The sequence below is a fragment of the Desmodus rotundus genome, chromosome 2 (assembly GCF_022682495.2).
Source record: "Desmodus rotundus isolate HL8 chromosome 2, HLdesRot8A.1, whole genome shotgun sequence".
Taxonomy (NCBI): domain Eukaryota; kingdom Metazoa; phylum Chordata; class Mammalia; order Chiroptera; family Phyllostomidae; genus Desmodus; species Desmodus rotundus.
Window position 1 is genome coordinate 162,229,040 of NC_071388.1, and position 17,034 is coordinate 162,246,073.

The window sequence follows — 17,034 nt, forward strand, 5'->3', positions numbered from 1 at the left end:
CTCTGCGAATAGCACTCCAAAGGCAGGAATTCTATTTGAATTACTGACATAACAGATGTTTGCTAGGACCCACCGTGTAGTCTGCGTACACAGTTGTGCTAATTTGGCGGAGCATCTCTTCCAGTGAGCTCTGAGCCGCTAGAGCGCGCAGCTAGTAGGTCCTTCTGTCTAACTAATAATTGCCTATTATTGATATTAATTAACATTTTTTGCACCTTTCTTCAGTTTTGACCTAGTATCTGTTGGTAGTCTAATCACCATGGCCTATTAAAAGTCAAAATACAGGGGCCTATAGTAGTCACCAGCCATTTATCAAAAAGCAAACAAGGCCAATTAAACAGGCAGCCAGACAGTTGTCTTGATTTGCCGCTGACTGTTTCTTGATCACCATTATAAATTGCTAATAGGGCAGAAAGTGCTAAGCGGGGAGCATCTGTGGGGGGCTGGTTATTGCTCACTCCCCGCCTGGTGACAGGTGAGAGAGGGGCTAGTGATGGTCTTATTGATGTGAACTGCCCATCAGATGGTAGTTATTGTTAAAGTTCATGATGCTACAGCTGATCCTGTCCTGCTGAGAGTCAATCAAATTAATTAGAGCTAGAAATTCTTCTTTATTATTTTAGAGCATGGGTACAGAAATAAGTCCTGTAATTTGGGTTCAAAGGCAATGAAGAAAAAAAATCTTCATGTAGTACAGTGTGGAAAAAATCAGATATTGCTTCTTCCATTATTTATAATAAGGGCTGCGGCTAAAGGTTTTTATAGGCACAGATCAAGAGATCATAATAGAAGCATATTGACAGATTTTTTTCTGCAATACTCCAAGGAACTGGCTGTAGCAGGAAAATATATCAAAACCTTATCATCAGAGCTGAGATCTTCTGTGAAAAATCAATAAAGAGTTATACATGGTTTGAGTTTAAACAGTTCTCTGTAGTCATTTAAACATAGTGCATCTGTACAGCTTTTTACCTCTGGAGACAGAGGTAACCTAGCAACCAGAGGGCTTAAACCGATTAACTACAAATGAAGTACTGTACGCCTATCAAAGCAATTGTTCATCGTTGCCTTTGTTGCAGAGACTAAGCTAATTGAACATGATACAGTATGAAGATAATTAACACCCATGAGTTTGTTAATTGCCTGTTAGCATTACAACACAGTCTCTTGGTTTCTTTTTAACTGTCTCCTTTGTAGCCTCTTAAGTCCCTTAAAATGTTGCAGGACCTGTTTAACTGGCAATGATATCTTGGAGTTTATTAACCCTTTTTAAATTGAAAAAAAAAAAAAAAAAAGCCCTGTCTTAATGAAGCATATTGCATGTGCTTGTTAAATGCAAGCTCTTACTTTGTCTCTCTATTTTCCCAAGACTAGGAATTTGTTTTACAGATACTGTACAAACTATGTTTATTTTTTGTGCTAATTTATTTCAAGCAATTTAGCCATTATAAATGTTCTTGAAAAAAAACGGCTTTAGTGTTTCCCTTTATTACTCAGCTGTTCTGCTTTTGAGAGTGAGCGATAAATGTCTTTGAGGGTTGGAATATTAATTGAAGGCAGCATCTGGTCAGCAGCTGACCGGCTCTGGCTGTCCTGCTCCATCCGAGCAGGCAAGAAGGAAGCTTTGCTGGTTCAATTCGCCATGCTCTCAGTCTCCTCCAAGCTGTGGACTAAATGAACCCCCATTTTATCTCTTCTGGATGACTGCATGGATGCCAGAAAATCAATTGGGCAGGAAAATCTGTTAATCTAAAGTGAATTCAATCTAAGGAATCATTTAAAATAAAAATTTCAATCATTACCTTTTCGTAAAAGCACCTTTTCCCCTCAAGTCTGTGTGCAGGTGCCATGACGATACTTCAAAAGGACCTCTCACAAGAGTAATTCAGAGTCAATAGAATTGTCTAGCAAAGACCAATTTGCTTTTGGGAAAAAAGAAATAAGGTGGCTGATTACAAGAGGAAGAGGAAATGGAAAACCCCGACACTGTGTGGCCAGAAACAATTAATACCCTCAGGCCCGGCTACACAGCCGACACTCAAGGTGGCCTTTTCTCCCATTGAGAAGGAACACCTTGGCTGTGTCACAATTGTTTAACGTGGATTTTGCTGGGTGACCCTCTGTGTTTTTCATTACTGTGTCGTGGTTAATATTTGCTGGTGAGCCAGTCCCAGGGGGGCCACTTCTAGTGCCCAATTACAAGTTCTATCATCAATCATAAGTATTATTTATTCAACAAAATGAATTGCTAATTAATAACTGATGAGCATTATGGCCTTGAAGATGATAACACTATAAATTATGGTTGGCGTGAAAGGGGTCTACCTGGCACATTTTCACCACAATTAGCCTCAGAAGCTTTCAGGGAATATGTCTATTAAGATCACTAAAGAAAGGCTGGCTTTCCTCCCTCTCCTGCATAAGGACTGACAAACACAGCATTGTCTCTGGTTATAACTCCGCCAAAGCATCACCAATATCCCAGCAACAGTCTTCTGTGTACCATCACTTGTATAAGAAACTTGACACAACAAAATAGTTGCCCACAGAGGCCAGCAGATACAGAACGTGGCCCACACACCCTGCCACACTCTTACCGAAATGCTGCAGGGGATGATATGACCACAGCATGGCAAATGGAATGTGGCTACTGGCTTATTTTTAGACTCAGTTATTGCCCAGCTCATGTTCTGAGCTCTGGGTGCAGGCACACAGCAGCTAAATCACTCCTGCAGGCAGCTGGCAGCCCAGGACTGCTCACACTTACTTGCTGTCAGGAGGGAATACATCATCGTTCACCTTGAGGACCTTCTGATCAGAGAGTTAAACAGAGAAGCTAAGAAATGCCCTCTTGCCCACTGCTGGAGAAGGGAAATACAGTAGCTTTGAAGAATAAACACACCAAGAGCATAATAATGCTACGAAACTCTTTGAAAGCAGAACAAATCTACTACTCCTGTGTTCTGTGTCTCTATCTAGTCCCTGCACCTAAAAGCCCTGGTGCTGAATAAATATGGGTGGATGATAAAGTGTTGTAGATTAAAAGTTACATGACTAATAGAAGGGAACTTTTTTTTCTTCTTCTGAGTATGCAGGCTCCAAAAGGTAAAGACCTCATTAAATAGTTACCTGGGTAATTCTGTATTTTGGGCAATCATTTTAGTTTTAGTGCTAGATGGATTTTAGAAAATAAACTACCGCATGGAACAAGGTAATTGTAGAATTGCAAAAGTACTCTCTTTGTGCTGGGTAAGCAAAACAACAACTCTCATTTTTTCAGTTAAAAATGTTTCAGGGTTCAAATTCTGCAAATGTCTTCCCTTACCATCCTGCCGAACTGCAGGGAACTCAGCCCTCTTTTTGTAGGTAAGTACACGTGTCCTGGGAGGGAAACGGAGAGAAAAAGGACAGCTGCACCACACCTCCAGATGGCATGATTATTGGTGTACGTTATTTTTAGTTTTACAAAATCAAGAGTTAGGTTGGTGAAGTGAAGGAAATGTTCACAGAACAGCCTGATTAAGCAAAACGTTCCTCTGAGTTGCCACCACAGTTCTCTCTCTGTAGAGATACAGTCTTGTAAGGGTGCACGGTCGGTAAGGCAGTGCCTGCATTCAGGTGGGTAAAGTGTAAGTTATTCCATTGTTTCAGGGTAGCAAATGTGACTATGTCTACAATGGCCACGACAGAACAGTGCATAGAGGTTGCTTGGTTGGCATTGACTAATAGAAAGGGCCGTGAAACAATGAAAGAAGAAAGGAAGAGACAGAAGGTGGGATAGAGAGTTCAGTGGGGTTGAGAGAGGAAGAGTGGAGGATGGGCAGGTGAGAAACTTTGGACTCTAAATATGGCTCCATCAATGTCTGCATTCAGGAGCTTCAACAAATCATTTTATCTAGTGGAGCCTCAGTGTTCACTTCTGTAAAATGGGAGTATTAATATTTATTCTGCTAATCTTACAGATTGATTGGGAGGTTCCAATGAATAATGTGTTTGTGCCTTTAGTTTTGAAAGCACTATGAAAACTATAGAGACACTAATCTAGAAATGTAAAACTTGTAATAATTATATTTGTTCTCTCCTAGCCCATATCAACCAAAGTGCCTCAAACAAACTGGCCAGGCATGCTTCAAAGGCCATAGAAGGAAGTATGTCCATCATACCCTGTATTTGAGAACTAAAGAATGAGTGGACACTTAGAGGTCATTGAAGCTTTCATGGGAAGGAATTTTGTTTTCCTACATTAAAAATCAGGCAAAGATACCTGAGCCACAAATAACCATTTCTAGTGATCACACCTGAGGCTACCCATACAGCAAACTCAATCTTTAATATGCATAATAATCACATGGGGAAATGAATAATTCTGGTAGTGCATGTAGGTCTGGTGAGGGGCCTAGAAACATGCATTTTTACACCGGATCTTAGGTTCTTCTGAGGCAGGTAATCCACAACTACCAACTGAGAGACACAGCTGTAAATCCAGTGAGCAGAACACGCCCCAGCACACACTTCTATCAGCTCCCAAGAGTGCCTGTGAACACACTTGCCCCCAGCGATGTCTTCCCAAGAGTCAGGATAAACAAGAAGGAGCCTTTGTCTTAGTTTTCAGTAAGACCAGGCTTGATTCAAGAAGTTCCTTGCTCTTAGACTGCATTGGAAACAGCACTATAAAATATTCTTCAGGGCGCTGGTCAAGGAAATGGAGGTGGTGCTCTTGAAACCTCTTGGGAAAAGAAATTAACAAACCTAAACCAACCTTACAAATCTGTAGATATATATACATTTTATTCCTCTGGTAAGGAAATTGTCCTGTATCCTTATTGCTCCAAACACTTAAGACTAACTTTTTGCATGTCCCCTTAAAAGATGAATTCTTATTTTTTGCAAAAAATAGACAATAGATGTAGGCTGCATGGTGACTTTTTGAAATATGACCATTTGGGGTCTCAACCTCAAGGTTAATCTTAATATATTATGGATGTTCTGTTCCACCGAGCCCCCTCTGGAGAAATGCTCTCTGCTGAGTTAAGGCCTCCAAAATCAAACACACATTAACATCAAGTCTATTCCTTCAGAATCAACAACTGTAACCTTCTTAAACTAGAAAACATCTTACAAATTAGCCCTTGATTCCAAACAACACTTCTCTGAGGGAGAAAGAGGCACTGTGTCTTCCGCTCAGAAGGACAGCTGCATGTGTGACCTGGATTCAACACAGGAGGACCCGTATTCTCAGTATGCACTTCTCTCCTGCAGCCTCACAACAAGGGGACTGGGCCAGGGTCAGGGACATTGTCATCACAGGAGCAGGTTTGGATTCAGGCAGTGTGAACACGGCAATCATGAGCCACAGTTTCCCCCTGATCTATCATTTCCTTGTGTGTGTGTGTGTGTGTGTGTGTGTGTGTGTGTGTTTGCTTAATATAAAACCCTAGACTGTTTGTGGGGGGAAATACTCATATCTTATTGAATAAAACATTTCATTCAATATTTTACACATCAATATTTCCCCAAATGGCACTGCACAGTCTGTGAGCTGTTAAAAGGTGTTTGTGACAAAAACTGTTCTAAGGACACGAGAGTGTGGAGAATACTGCAGGACTCCCCAGGGCTTTCCTGATGCCAACGGGCTTTGCAACCCTCCTACAGAGTCTGCAGTAGCCAGCACCCCCCAAATCTGCTTGATCATGGAACCTTCGGAGGGAGCCTGAGCAGGAAAGATATGTAATTCAGTGAGGCACAACTGGTGAAATTCTGCCTCAGAAAATATGCATGACTTATCACATATAATCCTTTCAGCAATCCCAGTGAAACAGAGGTTATCATCATTGCCTCTTGACAGAAGTGAAAACTGAGGCTCAGAAGACTTTATCGCTAGCAGTCTGGAAATAAAAGCTCATGAATCCCAGACAAGTTAAATAGGAACACATCCTCCCTTAGACACACTATGGTAGAAATGGGGAAACTGCAGAACATCAAAGACCAAAATATCTGAAAAACAGACTAAAAGGAGAAAACAAATTACCTTCAAATAAGTGACAGTTCATTGGACAGCTAAATTTGCAATAGCAACCATGGAAATCAGAAAACAGTGGAATAATATCTTCAATGAACTGCGAGAAAATAATTATCAATGTGGAATTTCATACCCATTAAAATTATCTTTCAGAACAAAGCAAAATGAAGACTTTAACTCAACAGATTCGGTCTAAAGGAATTTTAAGGGATATAATTCAGCAGAAGAAAATTGATCCCAGATGAAGGAAGAAATTATTAGCAAATAAAACGGAAAATATGTAACTGGCCACAGACACTTAAGTGGGATTCCCTGGGAAATGACCGACTATGAGTCTGAGTTCATATGCAGGAGGTTTCGGGAAGAGTTCTCTAGCAGGCCATACCTGCTGGCAAGTAAATGAAGTAGAAACGGGAGAGAAAGAAAATGAATTGTGATATCACAATTACAATTGTGTAATCACAACAAAACATCATCTGATTCCACAGAGAGAAATCTGGAGCTGGGATAACTATCAGAGTTATTGCATTCCACCTTTCAGGGAAGGGGGCTTTATCCCCAACATACGCGCTCATACACACACTGACCAGACTTAGCTATGAACTGCCACCAGGGAGAGGCATGACTTTGGGCAAGGTCATTCTCTTCTGCTGAGGATATCTCTCAGTGAGGGATTCAGTTGAGAATCATCAGCTACCAACACTCCCAGCATCTGGCAGAAGTTGTGTCTCAGTCCTGAAAGGGAAACTGAGGCAGTGCACACAGCACCTACTGCAATGCCCAAAACAAAAATGTTGAAATAAATATATGATAATATAGCCTGTAAGTCAAGAAGGATGATGGTAGTTAAAATATTCCAAGGTTCTGGTATTGTTTGGGTCAGGAGTAAAGATGGTTTTTCAAATTTTTTTATTTTTTGATTTCAGAGAGAAAGGAAAGGAGCGAGAGAGAGAAACATCAATTTGTTGTTCCACTTATTTATGCATTCATTGGCTGATTCTCGTATGTACCCCCACTGAGGATTAAACCCACAACCTTGGCATAGCAGGATGATGCTGTAACCAACTGAGCTACTGGGTCAGGGCAAGAGTAAAGATGTTGATTAGACTTTAACAGACTAAACTTTTTAAGAAAGAGCCACTTACTAACTACAAGAATTGTGCTAAAACATAAGGCTATGAAACGTTAAAAGTAAAAGGATGGAAAAGGTATACAAAGCAAATACTAGACCAAGCAACAACTGCAGGCTTAGGTAGCTCTAATTAATTCATATCAGACATAATAGGCTTTAAGGCAAATAGAATTGCTAGAGATAAAGGCTGTACTACAAAAGGATAAGTTTAGTTCACCAGGAAGATATCACTCTGAACTTGAGCAAACTCATAGCCTTAAAATAGGAGGCCAAAGTTGCCAGGACCACAAAGAAGTACAAACAAACATATAATCAATAAACAAAGCACACAAATTAGTAAATATATGACAGATATGAAACTAAGGCTCATGAGGTTGTGACTTACTCCAGAGGTAGGACTTAAAACCAGAGTGAAAGAGTTGAGGGACAGGAAGAGATACACTCTGATATCTGACTCTGATTGTAGAATGTACCTTTTGGTGGGAAGGGCAATTTCCTGTTTCTCTCACTGAAATCTAATATTAAGAGTGTTGACAGTCATGCTAATATCCATGAAAGCAAAATGGTACAGTTCTTCAGACATCAAACAGGTGACTCCATTACATCAATTGTCCCTGATTCATCATTCTTCTTCACTGTGAGGTGTAGATGGTAGGGGGAAAAAACCATATATTTCTTGATCTTCTCAGAGAGAACCTCTGCTTAGCCTAAGTTGTCTGGGAAAGGTGACTTGTAATAACAGAAAACCTTATCTGAAGATATGAGCAATGCCCTGCTCCCAACCCCCCACTATCTCTTCTGATTTTTAAGCCACATTGTAACTTATGGATAAGATAGATCTGTTATGAAGTTAGATAAGCTATATATAAATATATATATAATCAATGTCACCAGAAAACTGTAAAGCTGTTTGCCCAGATTATAAGGATTTTGTCTTCTTTTCCCTCAACAGAAGTCATGGTTAATGGCACTTAAAGAAAAATGCTCCGGGGCAGTGACATTTTTCCGTTTTAACAGGCCTCGTCGTCTAGTTAGTATACACCAAGCCAAGCCTGGCAAATGAAATGCTTACCAAGCGACGATCCCTCTCAGTCAAAGTTCTCATGAGGACAGACAGCTGAGCTCCGGGAAACCCACTTTGTGGGTGATCCAGCAGGAGGTACCAGACAGTAAGCCCTGAGAACACAGTCAGTCTCGGCTCTGCAGCCTAACCGGCTTCCCAGAATCCCCGCCTTGGTTAGGAAACTGGTGTGCGGGAATTGCCTCTAACCCTCTGCGATTCTTACCTATTTAGGGTCATTCATTTCGCTGGAAAAGGGACCAATACTATGTGCTTCTCCTCCTTAGGAAAAATAACCTATACTAACAGACACTAACTTTTGCTCACCAATTAAGGAGGTCCAGTCCCAGCTAAAAACCACTGTTCCAGCCTTAGATTCTCATAGGATTTTTCCTAAACACTCTGGTGTACTTTGTAGAGAGAAAGCAAATGTGTGAGAAATTGGTTCTGGGATCAGGCTCTCAACTTGAGCTCTGACCTCACCACAATCCTTAGGCAAGAACCTTAACCAGACTTGCCTGAGCTCATCTGTAAAATGAAGACAATAACAGTACCTGTTTCATAAGGATGTTACTAGGATTGAGTGAGCTCATTCATGCAAAGGGTTTAGGTGAGTGCCTGGCACTTATCAACCTTTGTGATTGTGATTGTTCATTTCATTTCTAGTCCCTTGAAAAGTTTCTTAGTATCTTTTCTTGACCAGATCAGCCTCTTGGGATAGGCTGGACTCTCTCTTCACTCAGGACATCACTCAAGTGATATCTTGCTCTGAACGATCTCTTACCTTTATTTTCTTACCTGGCCTTTTTGGCTTGTGCAACAACCTATTTTTGGCAGCCCAAGAGCTAGGATAACCCCTTACTATTACCCCTCACTAAATTCAGGAAAACCCTCAAGGTCGTCTTCACCTATGTTAGCCTCTTCCTGGATTTGAAGCCCGTTGTTTGAATTGGTATTTTCCCCCTATCCCCCCAAACTCAATGTCTCTGGAAGTTACAGTGTGTCACTCTGGGTCCCACATCCCCTTCCCCCCATCTTGGGTTGTCTGATCAGCTGATCTCAGAGTTCATTGGCCTGATGTTTCCTCTTTCCTAGACGAAAGCCCCCCTGCATCAGTGGACAGACTCCAGCAGACATTCCTAGGCCAGAGCTAGGGGCCCAAGCCCCACAGGACATAACATGAGGGCCGTTTTAGCCCCTTGACCACAGCACAGGCTCACTCTGGCCGACTCAGGGAGTAAATAAACTTTGACCTAAGAGCTGCTCTGCCTCCCCACTGATCCCTGTGCTTCATCTCAGGCCTTCATCCAAACTGACCCTGGGATTCTCTATAGTCACCCCTCTTAGGGAACAAACTCACAAAAACTGAGAGGTTGCCTCTCTTGATGGCTTTGAATTTTAGTGAGAAATTTTGAAACAAGAGCCAAAGACAAGACCACACAATGCAATATACAGATCATGTGTCATAGAGCTCTACACTTGAAACCTATGGAGTCTTATTGACCCATGTTATCCCATTAAATTTAATGAAAAATAATAATAAATTTTTTAAGTAATATAATAAAATGCATCTTTAAAAATAAGACATTTCAACAAGTAGACATAATAAACAGCAATTAATATTTATTCACAAAAAAATCCCCCCAGTGGCGGCTTTTCAGACATAAAGCCCTCCTCGCAGTGGCCACACCCACAGCCAGCCCGTTAGACGGCCGCCCACCGCACATACCCACCAGCCGCCCTGCACGCAGACCTCGCATGATTCTAGGCACACAGTTGGTTTTAAGTAAGTATTTGTTGAGTTAATTATCCACTATTATAAGTAACATAAAAACATCTAAGTAAATGGCTCAGCTCTGCTCCAGGCACAGTGGAGACACACGTTCAGTGCAAAGCCCCTCCATGATAAGGGGGGAAGAGAACTAACTGGTGCAGGAGGCCCCATCCTACACCAGACGGTTCACTGTTTTACTTCATTACTCTTTCCTATAATTCTATAAGGACTGTACTATTATTACGCTGAGTTTAAAGCAGACAAAGAGTCTCTATGAGCTTAAATAACTTAGAAAGGAATAATGAAATAAAAATGTATTTGTTTATCAATGCCTTTTAGCCTTAAACTTTTTTCCTAATAAATTCTCAATGATCAAACAGATGACAGTAGAACTTTCCCCAAAGGGAGAACTGGAGACCCACAGCCACCCCAACTGTGCACTGCCGAGGTCTCACCCTGAAGAAAACCTCCCCCTGCCGCACCCCTCCCCTGAATAAAACCATTGAAAATCCCTGGATTCAGAGCCAGTCCCATCACCCAAGAGCCCTGAGGACGAAGTGTGTGTCTACTTTCTGTTTGTCCATCTGCAAGAGGACAGGGTGGTTGTGATGACTGCCTGATGTGAGGTGGGCTTGGAGTCAGCACACAGGTGTGCTCAGCAAATGGCAACCGTGTGACTTGCTCATGTCTGCAGGAGGAGCAAGATGTGCAGGCTGGATTCAGCCCCAGGCCCAGGGCGTCAGAGTCCACGCTTCCCTGCGCACTACAGCAACTTCAGGGTCCTGAACAGAATGCAGAGAAAGGGCTCCAGATCCAAAGGCAGGCCAGTGTAGGAACAAATCTGGAATACTAACAGGAAAGAACAAGGGCAATGCACACATTTTAGAGAGAAGCAGTGACTCCATACTTATGCAGACCTCGAAGCCGCCCGGCATCACACACAGCATGGGGCACTGGTAAACACATGGGCTGCTGAGCACCATTTAACCCATCTTGAAAGTCTATTAAGAGTGCATGATGTCTAAAATTTCTTTTGTTTTGGAGTTTCTTTTTTACTTGGTTTGTAAATGTGATACAAATTTAAATATTTTATAATAAAAGTTGAAATACTTATAAGGCAAATGTACTAGAAGTTTTGAAGTCAGTTTGTCAATTATTTTTCTATTAAAGTCTCATCATCAACTCTCTAAGTTTAATTCTAAAAATAAGACAGTTATAACCTTCCACCCACTGCAGAAGCTAAACTTTCATATTCAGCCACCGAGAGCAGACAGCATAGCAGCCCTGTGACTCCCTTTACCCACGTCCCACTCCATCAGAGCAAGCATCCACCGTCCCTTCTCCTCCGGACTCCAGCACTGCAGAGCGATCACTGGGACCTGAAATGCCCTGTTAGTTCCCGCTGCCAAAGCTGACAGAGCAGCTGGGTCAGACACAGCTGACACTGGCTGGGGAGGCCTTTGCTGATTCAGGGGTGGAGCAAGGCTCCCCAATTTGGGTTCAGTGACAGGGAAGGTGATAAAGAGGTACACCTGCAGGTCATTACTCTAAACCACAAACGTGAAGAGAATAGCGGGAAGAGAAGCAAACTGAGATAGGGCAGTCCTTAAGTGAGGTAAACTGAGTCTAGCAACAGGCTTTCCCATGATTACTCAAGACTTAACTATTTCTGAATCAAGACTATTTCCTAAGGTAAAATTTCAGGTAGCTTCGTTATAGGAAGTAACCCTGTCCTAATTTGCATTTTTCTTTAAGAACTGTCCAATGGTGGCTCTGTTCTTCACTTCAATAGGGCCATTAATGAGGTTTCACAGGAGTAACATGAGGCTCAGATTAATGTAAAAGAAGGTAAATGGTTTAGACTTGAGTTGTTCCACTATCTTTGTAACTATGTACTGAACTTCTCAAAGTATAATCAATAACCTCAGATTGGGTCCCTTTTCTTCTCCTCAAAAAACATCCTTTGCTCATTATGGCAGACAGAATAGCGACACCCCCCCCCCAACAAAGATGACTATATCTTAATCCCTAGGACCTGTAAATATGTTCTCTACATGACCAAAAAAAAAAAAAAGACTTTGCAGATGAGATTAAATTAAGGATTTTGAGATGCAAAGATTGTCCTTGATTACTCAGGAGAGCTCACTGTAATCTCAAGGGTCTGTGTAAGTGATGAAGGAGGCAAGGGGAGTCAGAATTAGAACTGGCATAATAGAGGCAAAGGGGGGAGGGGTGGACTACAATCACTGACTTTGAAAAGGTAGGATGGGCCATGAGCCAAGAAACTCAGGGGACGTCTAGAAGCTGGAAATGGAGTATTCCCTAAAGCTTCCAGAAGAAACACAGCTCTGCCAACACCTTGATTTTAAACTGAGGAGACTTCAGGCCTCCAGAATTCATGTTTTTTTAAGCCACTTAATAATCTGTATCATTTAAGGAACTTGAAATTTAATTTGTGATCATTTGTTACAGCAATAATAGAAAACTAATACATGCCTATGATACCTTCCCTCTCATCCCACATTCCACTTTTCCATACCGTTGCCTACCCTGGTTGAAACATCAATTCTTCCAGGACTTCTTCCTCTCTCACTCCTGCTCCACCCCCAAAAGAGGTGAGGTGCCTCTCTCAGTCCTGACCTCTATCACACTGTATCATTACTGACTATCGGTTTGTCCGTCGCCCCCACCACACAATGAACTGCTGTAGGGCAAGAATTGTGTCTTGGTATTTTCGCATCCCCTGCCCTTGGCACGGGGCCTGGCACAGCACAGACCCTCCGAAAGTATTAATTAAATGAATAAATGCTATTCTTAAAGTTTTCGAGCATTTTATCTTCTCCTGAAAACAAACATACCCATTTGTACCTGCAATAGTAAACATTTATTGAATAATGAACAAATGAAAGAAAGTGTTATTGACACAGTGCTTTCACCCACGGATTGATCAGAGAGCAATAATACTGTGCTGAGCATTCCACTGGCCACCTTAGGCTCCCTGCATTTCCCGGAGACCAGATTATCAGCTTCATTCTAGGCAATCCTCTCTAAAACATTTCAACAGCTATTACTAGGTTTAATACAGATTTGCCAAATGGTAACTTAGCCCACATAACTTTGTTTTAGGTTACTCTGTACACAGCAATAATGCCAGAAAAGGCAATCTGTATCATTTAAGGAACTTGAAATTTTTATCTATGTTAATAAAAGAAAAAAGTTACCAAAGCATTGCAGCTATTTTTCTAAAGGACGAAGGAAAATGCCTCATTGAGGAATATAAAATTCTGAAGGGAACAGAAGCAAGATTTTACAAGACTATTTGAGATAATGTCAAGTACAAGAACAAAAGAACATAAACTAAGGCTCAGAAAGGGTCAGACCCTCAAGGAATTTAGGCAGAATTTCTTTAGACATAAAGAAGGAAGTTTATAGAGTAAAAAGCAGAGGGTTGAAATGGGGAAAAGGCTGTTGTAAATATCGTTGAAGTTGTTAGACCAAAATTGTTCCCGGAGTTATACTCAAGTCATAGATCATGGCTTCTAATTCCTCAGAACCGAGCGACTTGAGTAACAGACTCCCTTTGGGTGGTGTAATTTTTATCTTCTTTTTGATTTCCTTTAAATCAGTCTAATTTAGCCACTTGTCAGGGCCTTAAGGTATGGAATCCAGACAACCCAAACTCTCCAAGGTGACCACACAGAGCCTTGGTCTCGCCAATGAGAAAACCAAGATGCAAAAATTAAACTGTTTGCCATAGGATTGGTGGTGAGTCCCCCGACTGGAAGACTGGAATTCAGAGCTCTTATACCACCAAGCTCTTATACTTATTGAATCAAACCCTGGATTTCTGATTCTTCTTCTCCATTTCAGTGATGAAGCTATCCAATGAAATGCCCATTGACTCTATCTACCATTATTATTGTTATATTCCTACCAAATTGTTATTATTATGTACTACCCTTTATTACAAAAGATGCTGATGATTGTCTATGTCATTTAGCTGACACTTAGTCTTGTTAAATGAGTGCTTTGGTCAATTGTGTCATGTATCCAATGGGAAAAGAAATCATCCCAGAAGGCATTGGGACTTGAGCTAGTAGCAGTAGGAGGTGGAAGTTGGATGGGTACAGAGAAGGAAAGGAGAGTGGAAGAGGGTCCTGAGAATGCACAACGATGTGGGGATACCTCCTGTTCTCAGCTCAGGCCTTACTTAAGGGAGATGTCAGCAACCTCCTGGTCAAGCAGGTCAAGATGGGAAGCTGGCTCAGGGGAAAGTCAGCACTAAACCAAACCAAGTCCAAATGACCACTGCTTTTAAAAAGCAGTCCAGACCAAACAAAGCCACTTAGGGCAAGTGACTATCACAGAAAGTCATGGGTATCAAGGTAACATGGATCGAGATCGTTGAAATCAAAACAAGGACAAGCACAGCTCAAGTACCCTGTCCTTCTCTGTAAAATGAAGAGATTTGACACTGGCTCCTTTAAATGCACATTAAAAACAAAAATGAAAAAATATATTGTTCTATCAGATCGCCAAAAATTTTTAAAGTATTTAATGCTTATAAGAGTGCTAGAAAACAAACATTCTTTTATTCATTGATGGGGGTATAGTTGGATAAACTTTCTGCAGACAATCACAATTAACTCATTTATTTAATAATTACTGGCTGAGCACCTATATATTCACTAGGCACACACCTTTAAAGACATGCCTTTTGTTCCCCCTCCCTCTTCCCAGTGCTCTCTTGCTGCCCTCTAGCTGCTCTCTAGCTGCCCAGAGTATCTCTTCATTGGTGTTCTGCCCAGACCCACCCTCTCTAGACAACAGTCCAGGATGCAGACCTATCCTGCTGTCTCATTTCCCTTTCAGATTAGACCTGTCTGGGGTCCCATTCTACCAGGGAGACAACACGATTCAGCTAACTCCATCAAGTAGAGTTAGTGACATCAAACATACATTTAAATTGAGTGAATTCAACTACACACCCTCAAAAACAAAAATAAATATTTTTTCATATCGCCTTAGTGCTATATCACTTAGCAATCTGTAGAGTACTTTTAGACACCTTGTCTCAACTGACTATCAAAACTCCATGAGGCAGCAGAGTAAATACTATCACCTTCAGCATTATCAATAACACAGTTGATGACCAGAGAGTTAAGAACTGACTAAGGTCATGGGGTTGGGAAAAGATGGACACTTGTGTAGCTGGAAATGATAAGAAATTAACTCTGGGATACCCTGCAACACTACGTGGACCAGGACTAGAATGTTCATCAATGTCCCTATGCAGCCACCGTGTAAGAGCCATCAGAACGGCTCCCTCCAGCACCAAAATCAAGAGGCCAAGGCCTGCTTTGAAGAGCCTATGTCTTTCTCCTTAAGAAACGATTTCTGGCTCATGTTGAATAGATTAGAACAGTCCAAACTCATACCAGGGCTTGAGTCAGAATCCAAAATATTTCTTTTCAATTTCCATAATGTTTTTCTCCTTTCTAAAATCACTCACTTAAAGATCTGCCTGTTCCTATACCTTTCTTAGTTACTTCCCAAAGTACAAAAATTACATCAGGCAAAAACTTATGTGCTTGTTCTTTAAACTGCAACATGCTTGCACCCTGCCCAGTTTCAGATCTCCAGTATATCTGTGTTTGTAAAAGCTTTATTCATGGCTAAGGAGAGATTAGACGGCATTTGGCTAGAGAGCCAAGAACATACAAATTCCATCTTCTCCATAGACACCCCAAGACAGAATACACACAAGGAGAAATAATGAGTGAAAAAAATACCACCTCCTTATCAGCCAGCTGTCAATATCTTAGATGAATCCTATTTCCTATACACTGTGTGGACCATAGGGAAATCCTACAAACCATTACTCTATATTTATGTTCCAGGAGTAATAGCAACAACCTTGGATTTTATTCCTGGAAACCTTCCCTCTGTCAACCAGCCAACACATACCAAATCATATCTTCAGAGGCCACAAAAACTGAAATTCAACATATAAAGGGAACAAAATGAGGTTACCACAGAGCTACCATTACGCTCTGTCGGAGCCTCTCCATGCTGTCGGCAGCTTCAACATACAACTACAAAGCAATCAACAAAGTCAGCAGACAGCAAAGAAAACTTAAAACACAAGATAGGAATGAGCACACATAAGAGCAGATTTCCCTAATGAAATGGAAGGTCTGAGGGGTTAAATGCAAAGTCAGGTGTGCCAGGGAGACCCACAAACCCTGCAGCACCTCAGGGCTGGAGATGCCAGTCCAAGATTTAAACAGATGGAAAGCGCCTCTTCTGTCCTTGAGAGGACAGATACACATAATAAAAAGAAATGTGATGCCTGCTTTTTAAATTTCTCTTTTCAGTCACTCCTCAGCCATCTATTTCCTAAATGTTACAGGAACTTAATGCTACAATAATTCAATATGCAGGAAAATGTAGTCAGCCCTGAATACCCAAGATCCAATAATTGAAGCATATACCACTGAGATTTTTAGTTATTGCTTTGAATGTTCTTTTGTGGCTACTTTTCTACAGAGTCTGAAACTTTTCCAACCCCCATCTTATTAATTCCATGCATTAAAAATTGAAATGCATCCAAATTTCATTTCCAAAGAAACATGTTATAAAAAGGATGATTATTACATTAAAATCTGGAAGCACATAAATGGGAGTCTGAGATATTCAAATTATCCTTTTTTAAAAGTGTGCAATAACATTTTTCCTATTTCCCTTACATCCCATGGAATCACAATGCTAAAAAGCAAACCTAGAAAAATGGGTATATTTCTTAGGTGACTTTGAATAGAAGTCATTTTGAAGGACTCTTAGGAGAGGGCACTCTAAGGCCACAAACTGGTGTCCCACAACTGCATTGAATTTGGTTATCACAAGTTTTTTCATATTTCAAAAAAATTGCTGCCCATATTCAAAGATCAGGGCCTTTCTCGGAGGAAAAGCTGTATTCCTGGCTTTCCTTTCAAACCAGAAGCTCTGGCCATGCGGTGCAGTATTCCCCTGTGGCCAAACTTGGCCAG